At 47.2% G+C, this 17,422-nt stretch overlaps 1 protein-coding gene across 4 annotated transcripts in view; it reads right to left on the reverse strand.

Annotated features, from left to right (window-relative positions):
* The window catches only part of LOC311513594 (acid-sensing ion channel 2), a 1,297,158-nt gene that overhangs the window by 49,890 nt on the left and 1,229,846 nt on the right, over positions 1 to 17,422 (reverse strand). The window lies entirely within an intron of this gene.

The following is a 17,422-nucleotide window of genomic DNA, read 5'->3' on the forward strand; positions in this document are numbered from 1 at the left end:
AGTCACTCTCCCTCACCACCTTGTCCTTGCGCTTCAGTTTCCCCATCTGTGACATGGGGATAATCATACTCCCCAGCTCTGAGATCAAGGAATGAATGAACTCTCTCTGAGCCAGGTGTTGGTTATTATTCCCGCCAAAGAGTACAGCTCTGTTATTTTGAGTGTCCAGTGATTCTGAGTGTCTCAGCTTTTGGGGTAAGACAAGTCGGGTCTGATTCACAGAGGCGCTGAGCGCCTGCAGCTGCCATTGATATCGCGCGGTGCCCGGGGTGCTCAGCAGCTTCTCAGAGCGGCAGACATGCCAAATCAGGCGACGAAGAATTCAGGTTCCCAGAATCACTGGGCGCTTTTGAAAATCCTGGTCCAATCTCTTGGGGGGTTGCATCCCAGCCTGCCTATAAAACACAGCTTCCTTCTGACACCCGTCCCTGTTTTGCATGAAATTAACTGGTTTGTCAGTGTCTTCAGGAGAATTTTTTTTGAGGGGAGGCTGTTTCTCTCCAGCTCAATGGCCAAGTCTGTCTAGCTGGGGCTGTAACAACTCACATGGTTGGTGGATCAGGCACAAGAGGTGCCCTGTGGGTACACTCAGCAGTAAACTACAGCTCATGTATCCTGCTGTGTTTAGTGGAGTGACTCCTCCTAGCCAGGCCTTCTGTTGCTGGGGCCTTCCCATCTAGGGAGACCAGATTTTCTACCACCTAGGGAGGTGGTAGAATCTCCTTCCTTAGAGGTTTTTAAGGTCAGGCTTGACAAAGCCCTGGCTGGGATGATTTAACTGGGAATTGGTCCTGCTTCGAGCAGGGGGTTGGACTAGATGACCTTCAGGGGTCCCTTCCAACCCTGATATTCTAGGATTCTATGATTCTATTTTCAAAGTAAAAAACAGATGGCTGTCCCTGGGGTGTGTAGGAGTGGGGAATAGGGCAGCAGCAGGGGATAGGTTAGGTGGACAGTCAAGCAACACCTCCACCCCTTTTTCCTTCTGTGGATCTGACTCTGTACAGGAAGGGCTGGGAACTTATTGGGAGGGTGGTCTGACTGGGAGGCCTCGTGCAGGGTGTCAACCATCCTATAGACCCCCAGACTCCTATGGTCCCTGTCATAAATATAAAGGGAAGGGTAAACACCTTTAAATCCGTCCTGACCAGAGGAAAAACCCTTTCACCTGTGAAGGGTTAAGAAGCTAAGATAACCTCACTGGCACCTGACCAAAATGACCAATGAAGAGACAAGACACTTTCAAAGCTGGACGGGGGGAGAAACAAAGGTTCTCTGTCTGTGTGATGCTTTTGCTGGGACCAGAGCAGGAATGCAGGTCAGAACTCCTGTAAAGAGTTAGTAAGCAATCTAGCTAGATATGCATTAGATTCTGTTTTGTTTAAATGGCTGATAAAATAAGCTGTGCTGAATGGAATGTAGATTCCTGTTTTTGTATCTTTTTGTAACTTAAGGTTTTGCCTAGAGGGATTCTCTATGTTTTGAATCTGATTACCCTGTAAGGTATTCACCATCCTGATTTTACAGAGGTGATTCTTTTACTTTTTCTTTAATTAAAATTCTTCTTTTATGAACCTGATTGCTTTTTCATTGTTCTTAAGATCCAAGGGTTTGGGTCTGTGTTCACCTATGCAAATTGGTGAGGATTTTTATCAAGCCTTCCCCAGGAAAGGGGGTGTAGTGCTTGTGGGGATATTTTGGGGGGGAGACTTTTCCAAGTGGGCACTTCCCCTGTTCTTTGTGTAACACTTTGGTGGTGGCAGCTTTTAACCTAAGCTGGTAAGAATAAGCTTAGGGGGTCTTTCATGCAGGTCCCCACATCTGTACCCTAGAGTTCAGAGTAGGGAAGGAACCTTGACAGTCCCTCTGGCAGAATCTGTTCCCTTAATCACAAACCATTTCTCTCTCTGCCTTGGGGGAGAGAATCCTTTACCAGCTGTTCCTTTGGTCACCCTGTCACAGAAATCAAGTCTATTTCTGGCCTTTTAACCTGTTGGTTCCCAGCACGGGCAGAACAAGGCTTGTAGCTTGTTGGAGACAAGTTTTGGATCTTCAAAGCTAATCAGTTTCTTGTAATTGGCCCCCAAGAGTTTGTTCAGAGGTTGCTTATCTGGATCCATTGTACTGATTCCCTCCCCTCCGCCCCCAATCCCTTATTAAGCTAGAACAACACATTCACACAGGAAAGTCTTATAACCCAGTAGACAATAACTTCCCCTCATGGACCAGATCATTCCATTATTACATCTTGTTAGGTGATTACATATCAGGGCCACACCCATACTGCAGGGAGGGTCAAGTGTCACCACATGGGGCAACTCCGGTGGACAGTTTCACTTCCTCAGAGAGCTCTTTCAGGTGACCACTCTGTAGAGGTTACAGAAAACTCAATGAGGCTCTGGGGTTGGTAACACTGACAGGGACCAGGGACGTCCCTACACCCTGTTCCCATCAGCACGGGGAGGCTGGAAGGGCTCCCTACAGCCTGATCTCTGCTGCTCCTTTATCCAGCAGAAGCAGCAACTGTGGAGTGGTGCACAACAGGGGCTGCGCATTCTGTCTTGCCAGGTCTGGAAGCAAGGGAGTATCAAACCCAGGTCTTGTGGTATTTCGAGGACTGGGTAAGAACTGCAAACACCACTTCAAATGTGAGGGGGTTTCCTGGTCCTGCTTGCAGGCTAGGGCTCTTTAGGGAAACATGAGATGATCAGAGTCAGTTAGCGTACTGTCAGCCTGCACTAAGATGAGTTGTGCCTCTCTGTTTTCTGGGGAGCAGCCTGTTTTGTGTCACTCAGTTTTGGGTTCTTGTGTGTTATCATTCTGATTTCTGAGAAATAAAGTTGTGTTTAGTTGCAACCTTCCAGCAAGGGTATTCTATGTTTTTATCGAACTTCTCTGATGGTGTGCCAAGAAACATAACAGGTCTCTTATGCAGGAGTTCGGAGCAGTAAGTACCACAGAGCCACTAATCACGATGCATCACCTGGCTTTGTTAACTCACTAAATTTATTGCCTCTTGGGAGAGCAGTCTGTAGCATTGAGGTACAATTCCTGGAGGGCTAAATTCCTAACAAATCCTTCCTGTTGCCATAAAGAGCTAGGTACGTTTTAACATGAATCTTTACTCCTTGTCATTATGACAATATCTCTGGACGATAGTTGATATTTCTTTTACAGCATCTGTGAGATGGAAGGCAGCATCCTGATGAATCCTGCACTTTCAGGGTTTTGTGTCATGAGAAATTATGGATAGTACTTCAAGGGGAAATTCATGTACTGCAGTAAGTTGACAGATTCTCTCAGGTGGTTATAAATTTTAAGGCTCTGTGTGGATCAGAAAATGCACAGGCAGGGCCCTCTTGGGAGAGGAGAGTGCCCATGGTATAGAACATGCCCAGAGGTCAGGACTACACATGTCTTGAAAGAAGGAGCATAGTTTGGAGCATTTGAAGGAGCATAGTTTGGAGCAGTGGTCCCCAACCTTTCCGTGGGAATAGCATATTGCTATTTCCAGAAGACTGTGGCGGGTGCCAGACACCTGCTGCCAAAATGTCCCTGCTGAGTGTGGCCGCCGGAAAACCATCGAGAAGCGTCGCCGCTGAAATGCTGCTGACAAATGGGCGCCGCATTGGGGACCACTGGTTTGGAGCATAAAACCCAATTCCCAAGTGCTTTCTGGCATGCAGCTGCTTTAGATTTTGATGAAAGTGTTCCCGTTTCTGCCCCTTTGGCTGATAGCCATGCTAGGGGTCAGACAGTGACTGGAATTGGACTGTGCAACCCAGTCAGTTTCAGTGGTATGAATTTCACCTACATCTTGCATTGTTTTTTCTTCTTGGCTGTTTGTAACTGCTGCAACAGCTCTGTGGATCCATACACTCTTCCCTACTCTGGTCCAAGGTTTTCCTGACGGGTTAAGCAATACTGTTTAATGCCCTAACCTAGCAAGGCACAGAACATCCTCAATTCCAATGGGATCTGAGGTTGCTCAGGACTTTGAAGGAGACACGCAGCATGACTTAGCAGAAAACTCTGAATAGGCATCCCCGGGGGTTTGACTCATTCCCCTTGTCTATTATGAACCTCACATTTGATTAAGACTAGATTCTTTTCTGCAGCTCTTCCTGATGTTACTTTTCATAGCACAGCTGGATAACCCAAAGCCCGGGGAATTTCAGGGAATACTGGGACCATGTTGATGGCTACTCTTTAATTTGGTGTCATGGGCAAGTATCACTTTCAACTGGATGTACTGGCCCAATTCTGATCTCAGTTCTAGTGGTTCATCTATTAGTTATTTATTTATAGGTCTATCAACGTAGCAACTAAGCACCTGTGAAGGCAGCAGTATTATCCCCATTTTGTAGATGGGGAAACTGAGGCCCAGAGAGGCAAAAAGACTTGTCCGAGATCATGCTACAAGTCAGTGGCAGAGCTGCAAAGTGCACCCAGTTCTTCAGACTTCCAGATCATCCTTTATTGGTTATTTCTCCCTGCCCCCTGAGATCTTTGCTCTGTGCACAGAGAACAGCACACAAGGGGAATGCCAGAGGTGGTGGGAGGGAGAAGCAATGTACAGCAGGATGCTTGGCTGCTTAACTCAGTTGCCCCTAGTTGCATGAGGCCAGTAGGGTAGTGAAACGCCCACAGGCTGCAGCAGCTGCAATCTTTGGCCAGGACCCTGAACACCTGTAAGAGATTTGCAAAATTTGGCAGCTGTGTGAGTGATCCTGGCCCTGGCCTGCAGGAAATGGGGCCACTACAGAAGCTGATGAGCACAGAGAGAGGTAAAGTATAAAGGTCTCACAACAGGGACTAGCTGGAATAAAACTCTCTTTTTGAAAAATCCTGTGGACCGAGGAAACAAGCCTGAAATATTGAAGCAGCTGCTAATGACAGGGAAATGGAACTGCTGGAAAAAGTTTTACCAACTGGAAAGGGAGCCAGCACATTATTTCAAGGCAGCTGGGAAAGTGAGGGACACAGGCTGGCCAGCTCTGCAATGCATCTGTCCCCTGCCCTGTAGTTCGCAGGCCTGCACAAACATAGCTCCTCCAGTGCACCTCACTTGAGACTGGCAGCGCTCCCTGCTGCTTCAGGCTTGTGGCTTCTTGAGCAGCCCTGGCCAATCCTCTACCTAAGAGGTGATTATGGGCTAGGCTCCAGCAGATTTTGGTGAGCAAACCCATTTTCCCATCTGAGCTAATGCAGGATCTGAACCCATGACTCTGGCTGTAAAAGAGCAGTATGCAAAACCCATATGCTACCAAGGCCCCTCTTTAGATAGCCCCTAGATTCATAGGTGGATAACAATGCATTCCAACAAAAAAAGACTTTATTGTAGAACAGGTGGAATCTTAGGCTATAGGAGTGTGTTTTCATCCATTAGCTTCTCTCTGTCTTCTAATCTATCTCCCCTGCCAATGTGTGTCTGGAGAAGGCCCAGCACACTTCTGAAAGCTCAAACACCGGAAATAATAATAAGGCCTCCACTGCACTGCAGCTAACTATCTATTCGCTTTGCAGAGTGTAGCTCTTTGTTTCACTTGCAATCTATAGATGGGGAAGAAAATATAAAGCCAGTGCTCATAAAGTCTGTGGATGACACACAAATTGGTGGAGTGGTAAATGCTGATAAGGTCAGGACAGTTTCACAGAGTGATCTCCCTCTCTTGGTAAGGCGGGCTCATTTGAACAACACACACTTTAATGCAGGCAATGCAAGGACAAACATCTAAGAACAAAGAATGTAGGTTACACTTACAAGATCATAGAATCATAGAACTGGAAGGGACCTCGAGAGGTCATCTAGTCCAGTCTCCTGCACTCAAGGCAGGGCTAAGTATTATCTAGACTATTCCTGACAGGTGTTTGTCTAACCTGCTCTTAAAAATCTCCAGTGATGGAGATTCCACAACCTCCCTGGGCAATTTATTCCAGTGCTTAACCACCCTGACAGTTAGGAAGTTTTTCCTAATGTCCAACCTAAACCGCCTTTACTACAATTTAAGGCCATTGCTTATTGCCTGATCCTCAGAGGTTAAGAAGAACAATTTTTCTCCCACCTCCTTGAAAACTTGTGTATTTGAAAACTGTTATCATGTCCCCTCTCAGTCTTCTCTTCTCCAGATGGGGGAAAGGGCTGTATTTTGGGAAGCAGTGAGATCTGGTTTGCACTTACTACCTTTACTGGAAAAAAGAAAAGGAGTACTTGTGGCACCTTGGAGACTAACCAATTTATTTGAGCATGAGCTTTCGTGAGCTACAGCTCACTTCATCGGATGCATGCCGTGGAAACTGCTGCAGTTTCCACGGCATGCATCCGATGAAGTGAGCTGTAGCTCACGAAAGCTCATGCTCAAATAAATTGGTTAGTCTCCAAGGTGCCACAAGTACTCCAAGGTGCCACAAGTACTCCTTTTCTTTTTGCGAATACAGACTAACACGGCTGTTACTCTGAAACCTACCTTTACTGGCATAGCTATGTCTGCCAGGGGTGTGTATCTATCCAACACGGCAATGAAGACAAGCCCCCCAGTGTCGAGGCAGCTATGCTGACGGAAGAGTTCTTCTGGTGGCCTAGGTAATGTCGTTCAGGGAGGTGGCATTGCCATCAGCAGAAAAACACCTCCTGTTGGTGTATGCTGTGTCTACACTAGGGGGCTGTGCTGGCAGAGACTCTGTAGCCCGGTGCTGAAAGAGGTGTAAGGTTCCTGGTGGAAAGCAATGGAAAGTGAGCTCCGGTGTAGTACGGTGATTTAAAAGCTGACTTGATCTTTGAGTGTCTAAACAAAGTAATGTAGATGAGGAGCAGGGATGTGGTGTTACCTCTGTATAGGGCATTAGCGAGGCCGTGACTGGATCCTGCCCCCGGTTCTGGTGTCCACACTTTAAAAAGGATGTTGACAAACTTGAAAAGGTTGAAAAAAAAGCTACAAGAGTGATCTGAGGTCTGGGAAAGCTGCCTTCCAGGGAGAGATGAAAGAAGCTCCATCTATTTCCTTTATCCAAGAGAAGGCGGAGAGGTCGTGATGTATAAGTACTTCCATGACGAAGAGATCTCTGATAGCAGAGGGCTCTTTACTTTAGGAGACAAAGGCAGAACAAGAGACAACGATTGGAAGCTGAAGCAAGATGAATTCAGACTGGAAATAAGAGAGACTAATCAATGGGCGCTGGTCGATGACTGGGGCTTTTAAGTACTTCTGCAACATAATACCTAAATAATAATAAATAATAAATTATTATCATTATTTTATTATTATTTACCATGCCCTGAGCAGACCCACAGATGTGCGAAAAACAAATATCACTTCATTCAGCCCACAAAATGTTTCCATTTCAGAGCCTAGGACACGTTAGAGGCAGAACAATTTTAGCGCTCGGTTCCCATGGCTCTTCTCACGTCTGGTACCTAGCAATGTTTACCGTCTATTGTGTCTACTTTTAACCGCTTTGCAGTATTCTGAGGTAGAGAGCAGAAAATGCATTATGCTTTCCTTTTGTTTTTGAAAGCAGCAACAGGTTTGACATGCTTTGCTTCAAACACAGACTATTTCTTGCTGGCACAGTGTATTGGTTGATGGAGGAAAGCTTTTTAAGGGATAATATTAATCACATCCTTCTGTTTTTTTAAAGGAACACATGGCAATGGCCCATGATCCTACAGTCCTGAGGCTTGGTTCTAGTGTGCTGCTTTAAAGCACTTTCCAACACCTCTGAAAATACCTACTGAAAACAGATGTAGGCGAGAGAAACTACACAGTGGAAGCGGGATGCAGACTCTGTTAAGTGAGAAACTACCTCTATACAATCCATCAGGCACAGGCATTGGGTACTTATAACAGATTTATTATGAGCACAGAGGAAGGATAATAGCCTTGTGGTTAAGGCACTGATGGAGGACTCAGGAAACCTGGCTTTGACCTTTGTCTCTACCCCAGGCATCTTGGGTGAGTCTTGTTACAGCCAGCCAGTTTTGGGTGTTAGAAAGCAATAGGAATTTTCAAAGCAGACTGAAATTAGCTCTTAGTACAGTGCGCCCAAATGCTCTGTGTGCTCCCAACCAGGGAGCTTCAGAACTGCTCTGTTATGGGAGGATCTCCAGTGCGGCTATTCGCCTTGAGTGGAATTTTCAACTCTGCTCTCACTGAACTGAGCAGTAAAACTGGTTTCACTGGACGAGAGTGTCAGGGTTCCTTCCCCATTCTGAACTCTAAGGTACAGATGTGGGGACCCACATGAAAGACCCCCTAAACTTATTCTTACCAGCTTAGCTTAAAAACTTCCCCAAGGTACAAACTTTGCCTTGGCCTTGAACCGTTTGCTGCCACCACCAAGCGTTTAAACAAAGAACAGGGAAAGAGACCCCTTGGAGACATCTTCCCCCAAAATATCCCCCCAAGCCCTATTTGGGGAAGGCTTGATAATAATCCTCACTAATTTGTACAGGTGAACACAGACCCAAACCCTTGGATCTTAAGAACAATGAAAAATCAATCAGGTTCCTAAAAGAATTTTAATTAAAGAAAAGGTAAAAGAATCACCTCTGTAAAATCAGGATGGAAAGTACTTTCAGGGTATTCAGATTCAAAACACAGAGGATCCCCCTCTGGGCAAAATCTTAAAGTTACAGAAAACAGGAATAAAGCTCCCTCTTAACACAAGGAAAATTCAAATAAAACAACAGATAAACTAATCCGCATTGCCTGGCTTACCTATACTGGTTGCAATATTGGAGACTTGGATTAGGATGGGTTGGAGAAGAGGGATTCTGTCTGGCCTCTCTCAGTCCCAAGAGAGAACACCCACATAAACAAAGAGCACAAACAAAAGCCTTTTCCCCCACCAAGATTTGAAAGTATCTCGTCCCCTTATTGGTCCTTTGGGTCAGGTGCCAGCCAGGTTAGCTGAGCTTCTTAACCCTTTACAGGTAACAGGATGTTGCCTCTGGCCAGGAGGGATTTTATAGCACTGTATACAGAAAGGTGGTTACCCTTCTCTTTATATTTATGACAGGGAGTGATCCAAGGGCCCGGCGCTTTTGACAATGCTGTGCCTGGTTCAGATGTCACAGCCTCTCCCAAGGTAATCAATCCTCCGATGGGCTGTTTGGGGCCTGCTGGGACAGCAAGACAACACCCTGATTTGTGGAAGAGCCTCAGGAACACACAAGGGGAGGCAGGGATTGGTCAGGGTTTTTTCCAAGTGCTGTCGCAACAGCTTTTCGTGTTTGGTGCTTCGGTTTTACAGCCATGGAGTAAGAAGCAGCACAGGGTGAGGAAGGATGATCCCGTGTTGAGGAGGCCACCCTGGGACTTGGGAAACCGGGGTCTGACACTCGCTGTGCCACAGACTACTTGGGTGCCTTTGCACAAACCACTTAGCTGCTCCCTGTCTTCCATAAAATGGGATAATGGCATGGGCTGACTGTGCTCGTGTGAACAGATACTGTAAAGACTGTCAGGTGCTCCGACACTGCAGTAATGGGAGCCTTAGAAGAGCCAGCAGGTCTGAAAGCCACCTGGCCAATGGCAGCTACCCAAGGGCTACTAGAGCCTGCCAAAGCCTCTGAAAACATGAATCATAGAACCATAGAAGATTAGGGTTGGAAGAGACCTCAGGAGGTCATCTAGTCCAACCCCCTGCTCAAAGCAGGACCAACCCCAACTAAATCATCCCAGCCAGGGCTTTGTCAAGCCGGGCCTTAAAACCTCTAAGGAAGGAGATTCCACCACCTCCCTAGGTAACCTATTCCAGTGCTTCACCACCTTCCTAATGAAATAGTGTTTCCTAATATCCAATCTAGACCTCCCCCACTGCAACCATTACTCATTGTTCTGACATCTGCCACCACTGAGAACAGCCTAGCTCCATCCTCTTTGGAACTGCCCTTCAGGTAGTTGAAGGCTGCTATCAAATTCCCCCTCACTCTTCCCTTCTGTGGACAAAACAAGACCAGTTCCCTCGGACTTTCCTCGTAAGTCATGTGTTCCAGCCCCCTAGTCATTTTCATTGCCCTCTGCTGCACTCCCTCCAATTTATCCACATCCTTTCTGTAGTGGGGGTCCCAAACCTGGCTGGGATGATTTAGTTGGGGATTGGTCCTGCTTTGAGCAGGGGGTTGGACTAGATGACCTCCTGAGGTCCCTTCCAACCCTGATATTCTATGATAATGGTCCCGTTATTTTCAACTGCGCTCTACCTGATGGGCTGTAGCACAGGGCTCTGTTACATACATAGTGGGTCGGTCTACACAGCAACGTAGACCAAGGCTCGGGCTGTTTCGTTGCTGTGTAGATGTCAGGGCTCAGGCTGGAGCCCAGGCTCTATAACCCTGCAGGGTGGGAGGGTGCCAGAGCTCAGCGCCAGCCTGAGCCTGGGAGTCTACATAGCAATGAAACAGCCCCACAGCCTGAGCCCTGCAAGTCTAAGTCAGTTGGCACGGGCCAGCCGCGGGTTTTTCTTTGCTGTCTAGACAGACCCATTGTCTCTCAAAGGACATTGCAGAATCAGGAAGAGTCTGGAGAAGGGTAATGGAAACTAGCTATGGGGGGGACAGACGGCCATAATAGGAGAGACTAAAATGACTAGGGCTATTAATCAGGAAAAGGGACAGGGGAGAAGAGGTGGGAGAAGGGTAAGGGGAATTCCTGGGATAAAAACTTCTGGAAGTTTGGATAAGTGAGCAGCCAGCTGGGACTCCTGACTCCTTGAAGCTTGGATCACACGTACTGTGGTGTGTCCTGCTCCCATGGCTCCTCCATCCCCTGCTCTGCTGGTTTGTGTCCCCTGTCCCAGGATTTACCTGACCCCCCAATTGCGTGAGAGTCCCCATCCCTCCTACGTCTCTAGGCTCCCTCTCCCCACAGCTGCTCTGGGTCTCGGCAGGAGGAAGGGATGGCCCAGGCGGAAGGGTTACCTCGAGCTATTATGCTTATTTTGGTTTTGGCATTCACAGGAGCTCCTGCACTCAATGCCTCAGGTGTTTTAAAGGACCTTCCCCATCCACACGGATAGGTATGGAAGCGGGGTGTCAGAGAGGAAGCAAAAGGAGAGTCAGCCCCACATCTACCAAGGCACACAAGCACACAGCTTAGGGGGGCTCACTGCACGCCACTTGGCTTAGGGGACCTCTCTCCTCTGCCCTTAGCATGGGGATTTTCACTGGTTCTGCCTAGCACAGTGATTCAGGCCTTTGTTGTTTCCTAGTGTAGATTTTTAAGACCGGAAGGGACTGTTGTGATCACATGGTCTGACTTCCGCCATAATACCCAGCTCTTGTATAGCGTTTTTCATCCATCCCTCTGAAAGTGCTTTACAGAGGCAGACAGTATAGCGATCCCCAGATAGCGAAACTGGCGGCACCAAAAAGTGGTGGGTCACCCAGTAAAAGACCTGGGAACAGAACACAGCTCTTCTGAACATCAGCCCACGACTGTCTAGCAGGCCACACTGCCCCTGAGCAAACACCCCTCTTGTACTAACTGAGATGGAATAAATGGTCCAAAGGTGTTAACAGAACCTAGTCTCTGTCCATCATTAAACAGTGTTAAACACGGTCTGGGTTTGGTATACAGGGACCTCAGCCAGCTTAATAGCATCACCAACACCCCATTAAAAATCCCTTTCAACCACTTATTAAAGATACAGAAAAGAAGGAAAAACAGCTAACTCACTGGAAATGTAAATTATTCAGTAAGGCTGTGATTTGAACAACATCCCTTGTTCCCTTTCCCTTCAGCTGGGGAGAGTTTTAGAAGAAACCTCCCCACCCCCTTGTCTGACAGTCTTTTGGAGATAGTGTAAAGCCGGTAATAATGGATAATGGTTCTTCCGGGGAAAAGAGAAGTTAGTTGAGATGGAGGTGGTGGTGTTGCTCCTTTTGTTAAAGTCCAGTCCCAAGACATTCCCAGTGGTGTTTGAGATTTAGCTGGAGACAGTAGGGGTGGCGATGTCATCTGGGTCCCTCTCTCTGGCCCGGTCTGGTCATGACATTTTCCAGGATTAGGAAGACAAAGGCCTGGGGTCCTAGGAGATGGTGGGGGTAGGGGCCATGATGGTGAAGCCCGCTTCATCATTCTTTGTCTGTTTTCTCCAAAGATTCTTTTTCTAAGGACCAAAAAGGGAGTGGTGGGTAGAACAGCCCACCCCCTTATTATTTTGTCCACCAATTAGGCCTAATATTTGACAGATCAATTTTAGTTTCTTAATTTCCAGTTCCACATTTTTCGTTTTTACCATGCATGATTTTAACATCAGTCTTAAATTATATTTAAGTGCCTTTTTATTTAGACTAAACGGGTCTTTGTCTAGTAGTTTTGCACTTGTTTATAACAGCTATTGTTAAAACCAGGTTAACTTACTTACATTAACATGTGTATTATAACATTTTATAAACTTTTATATGAATTTTACAGTTAACTTTGTACAATTTGGGTAATTTTATAGGCCCAGTTATTACAGCAGCCCCACTGTCCCTCCATTCTGCACCAGCCATAGCTTTTGAGTTGTCTTTATACATGATTTCACGGCAGAGACTTTCAACCAGGGCTTCCACAGGGAGCCCATCATTTCTGCCTGAGCTCCAGCTAGAGCAAATCTCCTAGAAAGAGCTGCAGCCTTGATTTAAAGACCGCCAAGCGATGGCGAATCAACCACATCCCTTGGAAAGCTGCTCCAGTGATTAATTACCCTCCTGGTTAAAAATGTGCAGCTTATTTCCAGCTGGAGTTTTTCTCGCTTTGCATACAGCTACCGATGATGACCACTCATAGGCTGCAGCTGGTGCAGAATTGGGGAGATCTCTTTGCTCAGTGTGTCTAATTGTAAAGAGCTGCTACTCCAATGCATAACAACCTGCAATGTCTCCAAAGCCCCTTTAGGTGTAATTCAACATCCAGTGATCAATTGATCTTTAACGGCAACAGTGTGACAGCTGATATTCTCTCAGCACAGGCACCTGGATTTTAGCATCTAAGGGCTTGTCTACACAACCGCTTAAGTCAATGTAAGTTATGTTGCTCACGGGTGTGAAAAAACCACTCCCTGAGCGAAGTAAGTTATATTGACTTACAGCAGTGTCCACACCATGCACAGCTTCTGCCTCTCATTGAGATGGAGTAATTATGTCAACAGGAGAGTGCTCGCCTGTTGACATAATGCATCTTCACCAGACGTGCTAAAATCGATTGATTTAGCATAGAATCACAGAATATCAGGGTTGGAAGGGACCTCCGGAGGTCATCTAGTCCAACCCCCTGCTCAAAGCAGGACCAATCCCCAATTAAATCATCCCAGCCAGGGCTTTGTCAAGCCTGACCTTAAAAACTTCTAAGGAAGGAGATTCTACCACCTCCCTAGGTAACGCATTCCAGTGTTTCACCACCCTCCTAGTGAAAAAGTTTTTCCTAATATCCAACCTACACCTCCCGCACTGCAACTTGAGACCATTACTCCTTGTCCTGTCCTCTTCTACCACTGAGAATAGTCTAGAACCATCCTCTCTGGAACCACCTCTCAGGTAGTTGAAAGCAGCTATCAAATCCCCCTCATTCTTCTCTTCTGCAGACTAAACAATCCCAGTTCCCTCAGCCTCCCCTCATAACTCATGTGTTCCAGACCCCTTCTTTTGGCCCAATCCTCCAATTTGTCTAGGTCCCTCTGTATCCTATCCCTGCCCTCCAGCGTATCTACCACTCCTCCCAGTTTAGTATCATCCGCAAATTTGCTGAGAGTGCAATCCACACCATCCTCCAGATCATTTATGAAGATATTGAACAAAACTGGCCCCAGGTCCGACCCCTGGGGCACTCCACTTGACACCGGCTGCCAACTAGACATGGAGCCATTGATCACTACCCGTTGAGCCCGACAATCTAGCCAACTTTCTACCCTCCTTATAGTGCATTCATCCAGCCCATACTTCTTTAACTTGCTGACAAGAATACCGTGGGAGACCGTGTCAAAAGCTTTGCTAAGGTCAAGAAACAATACATCCACTGCTTTCCCTTCATCCACAGAACCAGTAATCTCATCATAGAAGGCGATTAGATTAGTCAGGCATGATCTTCCCTTGGTGAATCCATGCTGACTGTTCCTGATCACTTTCCTCTCATCTAAGTGCTTCAGGATTGATTCCTTGAGGACCTGCTCCATGATTTTTCCGGGGACTGAGGTGAGGCTGACTGGCCTGTAGTTCCCAGGATCGTCCTTCTTCCCTTTTTTAAAGATTGGCACTACGTTAGCCTTTTTCCAGTCATCTGGGACTTCCCCCGTTCGCCACGAGTTTTCAAAGATAATGGCTAATGGCTCTGCAATCACAGCTGCCAATTTCTTTAGCACTCTCGGATGCAACTCATCCGGCCCCATGGACTTGTGCACGTCCAGCTTTTCTAAATAGTCCCTAACCACCTCTTTCTCCACAGAGGGCTGGCTATCTACTCCCCATGTTGTGATGCCCAGTGCAGCAGTCTGGGAGCTGTCCTTGTTCGTGAAGACAGAGGCAAAAAAAGCATTGAGTACATTAGCTTTTTCCACATCCTCTGTCACTAGGTTGCCTCCCTCATTCAGTAAGGGGCCCACACTTTCCTTGGCTTTCTTCTTGTTGCCAACATACCTGAAGAAACCCTTCTTGTTGCTCTTGACATCTCTTGCTAGCTGCAGCTCCAGGTGCGATTTGGCCCTCCTGGTTTCATTCCTACATGCCCGAGCAATATTTTTATACTCTTCCCTGGTCATATGTCCAACCTTCCACTTCTTGTAAGCTTCTTTTTTATGTTTAAGATCCGCTAGGATTTCACCGTTAAGCCAAGGTGGTCGCCTGCCATATTTACTATTCTTTCGACACATTGGGATGGTTTGTCCCTGTAACCTCAACAGGGATTCCTTGAAATACAGCCAGCTCTCCGGGACTCCTTTCCCCTTCATGTTAGTCCCCCAGAGGATCCTACCCATCCGTTCCCTAAGGGAGTCGAAGTCTGCTTTCCTGAAGTCCAGGGTTCGTATCCTGCTGCTTACCTTTCTTTCCTGTGTCAGGATCCTGAACTCAACCAACTCATGGTCACTGCCTCCCAGATTCCCATCCACTTTTGCTTCCCCTACTAATTCTTCCTGGTTTGTGAGCAGCAGGTCAAGAAAATCTCCCCCCCAGTTGGCTCCTCTAGCACTTGCACCAGGAAATTGTCCCCTACGCTTTCCAAAAACTTCCTGGATTGTCTATGCACCGCTGTATTGCTCTCCCAGCAGATATCAGGAAAATTTCTTCTGCGAGCTGCTGGAAGAAAGCCTCATCCACCTCATCCCCCTGGTCCTGTGGTCTATAGCAGACTCCCACCACTACATCACTCTTATTGCTCACACTTCTAAACTTAATCCAGAGACACTCAGGTTTTTCTGCAGTTTCGAACTGGAGCTCTGAGCAGTCACACTGCTCCCTTACATACAGTGCTACTCCCCCACCTTTTCTGCCCTGCCTGTCCTTCCTGAACAGTTTATAACCATCCATGACAGTACTCCAGTCATGTGAGTTACCTCACCAAGTCTCTGTTATTCCAATCACGTCATAGTTCCTTGACATCACCAGGACCTCCAGTTCTCCCTGCTTGTTTCCAAGGCTTTGTGCATTCGTATATAAGCACTTGAGATAACCTGCTGATCGCCCCTCATTCTCAGTATGAGGCAGGAGCCCTCCCCTCACAGACATTCCTGCCTGTGCTTCCTCCCGGTATCCCGCTTTTCCACTTACCTCAGGGCTTTGGTCTCCTTCCCCCGGTGAACCTAGTTTAAAGCCCTCCTCACTAGGTTAGCCAGCTTGCTCGCAAAGATGCTCTTCCCTCTCTTCGTAAGGTGGAGCCCGTCTCTGCCCAGCACTCCTCCTTCATGGAACACCATCCCATGGTCAAAGAATCCAAAGCCTTCTCTCCGACACCACCTGTGTAGCCATTCGTTGACTTCCACGATTCGACGGTCCCTACCCAGGCCTTTTCCTTCCACGGGGAGGATGGACGAGAACACCACTTGCTCCTCAAACTCCTTTATCCTTCTTCCCAGAGCCACGTAGTCCGCAGTGATCCGCTCAAGGTCATTCTTGGCAGTATCATTGGTGCCCACGTGGAGAAGCAGGAAGGGGTAGCGATCCGAGGGCTTGATGAGTCTCGGCAGTCTCTCCGTCACATCGCGAATCTTAGCCCCCGGCAAGCAGCAGACTTCTCCGTTTTCCCGGTCAGTGCGGCAGATAGATGACTCATTTCCCCGAAGGAGACAGTCCCCGACCACCACCACCCGCCTCCTTCTCTTGGGAGTGGTGGTCGTGGAACCCCCCATCTCAGGACAGTGCATCTCATGCCTTCCAACCAGCTGAGTCTCCTTCTGCTTTCTCCCCCCAGACATATCATCTGGTCCACTCTCCGCAATGGTACCTGTGGAGAGAACATGAAAGCGGTTAGTTACCTGTGTCCGCGTTGTTGGAACCCGGACATTCCCCCTTCTTCTTCTGGAGGTCACATGTTGCCAAGCTTCTTCACTGGCCTCTTGGCTCCGCTGTGCAACGTGCTCTAAATCTTTAGAGCTTTGTGCCCGTAGAAGCATATCCTGACTTTTGTCCAGAAAATCCTCCGTTTCTCGTATGCAACGCAGGGTCGTTATCTGTTGCTCCAGATCTTCAATCTTCAAGATCCTGAGTGATATAAAGCCATCGGTAATAACACTGTTACTTTCCCTTCGGCATCACTCCCACTTCCTTCCCCTTCACTGCGGGCATCTGATGGATACAGTGGACAACACAAGTGCTCCAATAACAGTATGTGTTAGGTTTTAAAGAGCCTGGAGATCCACCATTTGCAGAACTAACTGTGGCTATCTCCAGGATCATGTGGGTCAATGCTGACTTTACAGTGGTGACCACTGTGCAGACCTAAGATTTAACTGATTTACTTTTCCAGTTCCTGATGAGCATTTGTCTGAAAACAGGATCCTCTTTGCTCTTGAATTCATCTGCTCCCGACCCCACCTGAGATCAGCATCCTGTTTGGGAAGCCTCAGCCCCTGACTAAGCAGAGGATTATTGCAGAGTCAGGAATTGGGTGTATCCAAAGCCTACCCACATTTCCACATTGCTGCTCTGGCTGATTACTAAAACATAGGACACAGTGAGCACCACTAGAGGACTCACCCACTATTTAAAGGGAACTACCCAAATCCTCCGCACTACAGTTACAATCTAACAATGACAAAATGGTGTTCCAAGAACATCTTTTCTCATTTGCTTTACACCTGCAATATAATAAGAGTACCAGCTGCCAGCATTTAGTGATCTGTGATGGAGAAAGGGACCCCATATGTTGCACACTGCATGATAAAGAAGAATAAATAATCACAGTCTCGGATGGAGTCAGATGTTTCCCAAGCACATTATATACAAATC

This window comes from Lepidochelys olivacea, assembly GCF_965140295.1.
Source record: "Lepidochelys olivacea isolate rLepOli2 genome assembly, chromosome: 27".
Classification (NCBI taxonomy): Eukaryota; Metazoa; Chordata; order Testudines; family Cheloniidae; genus Lepidochelys; species Lepidochelys olivacea.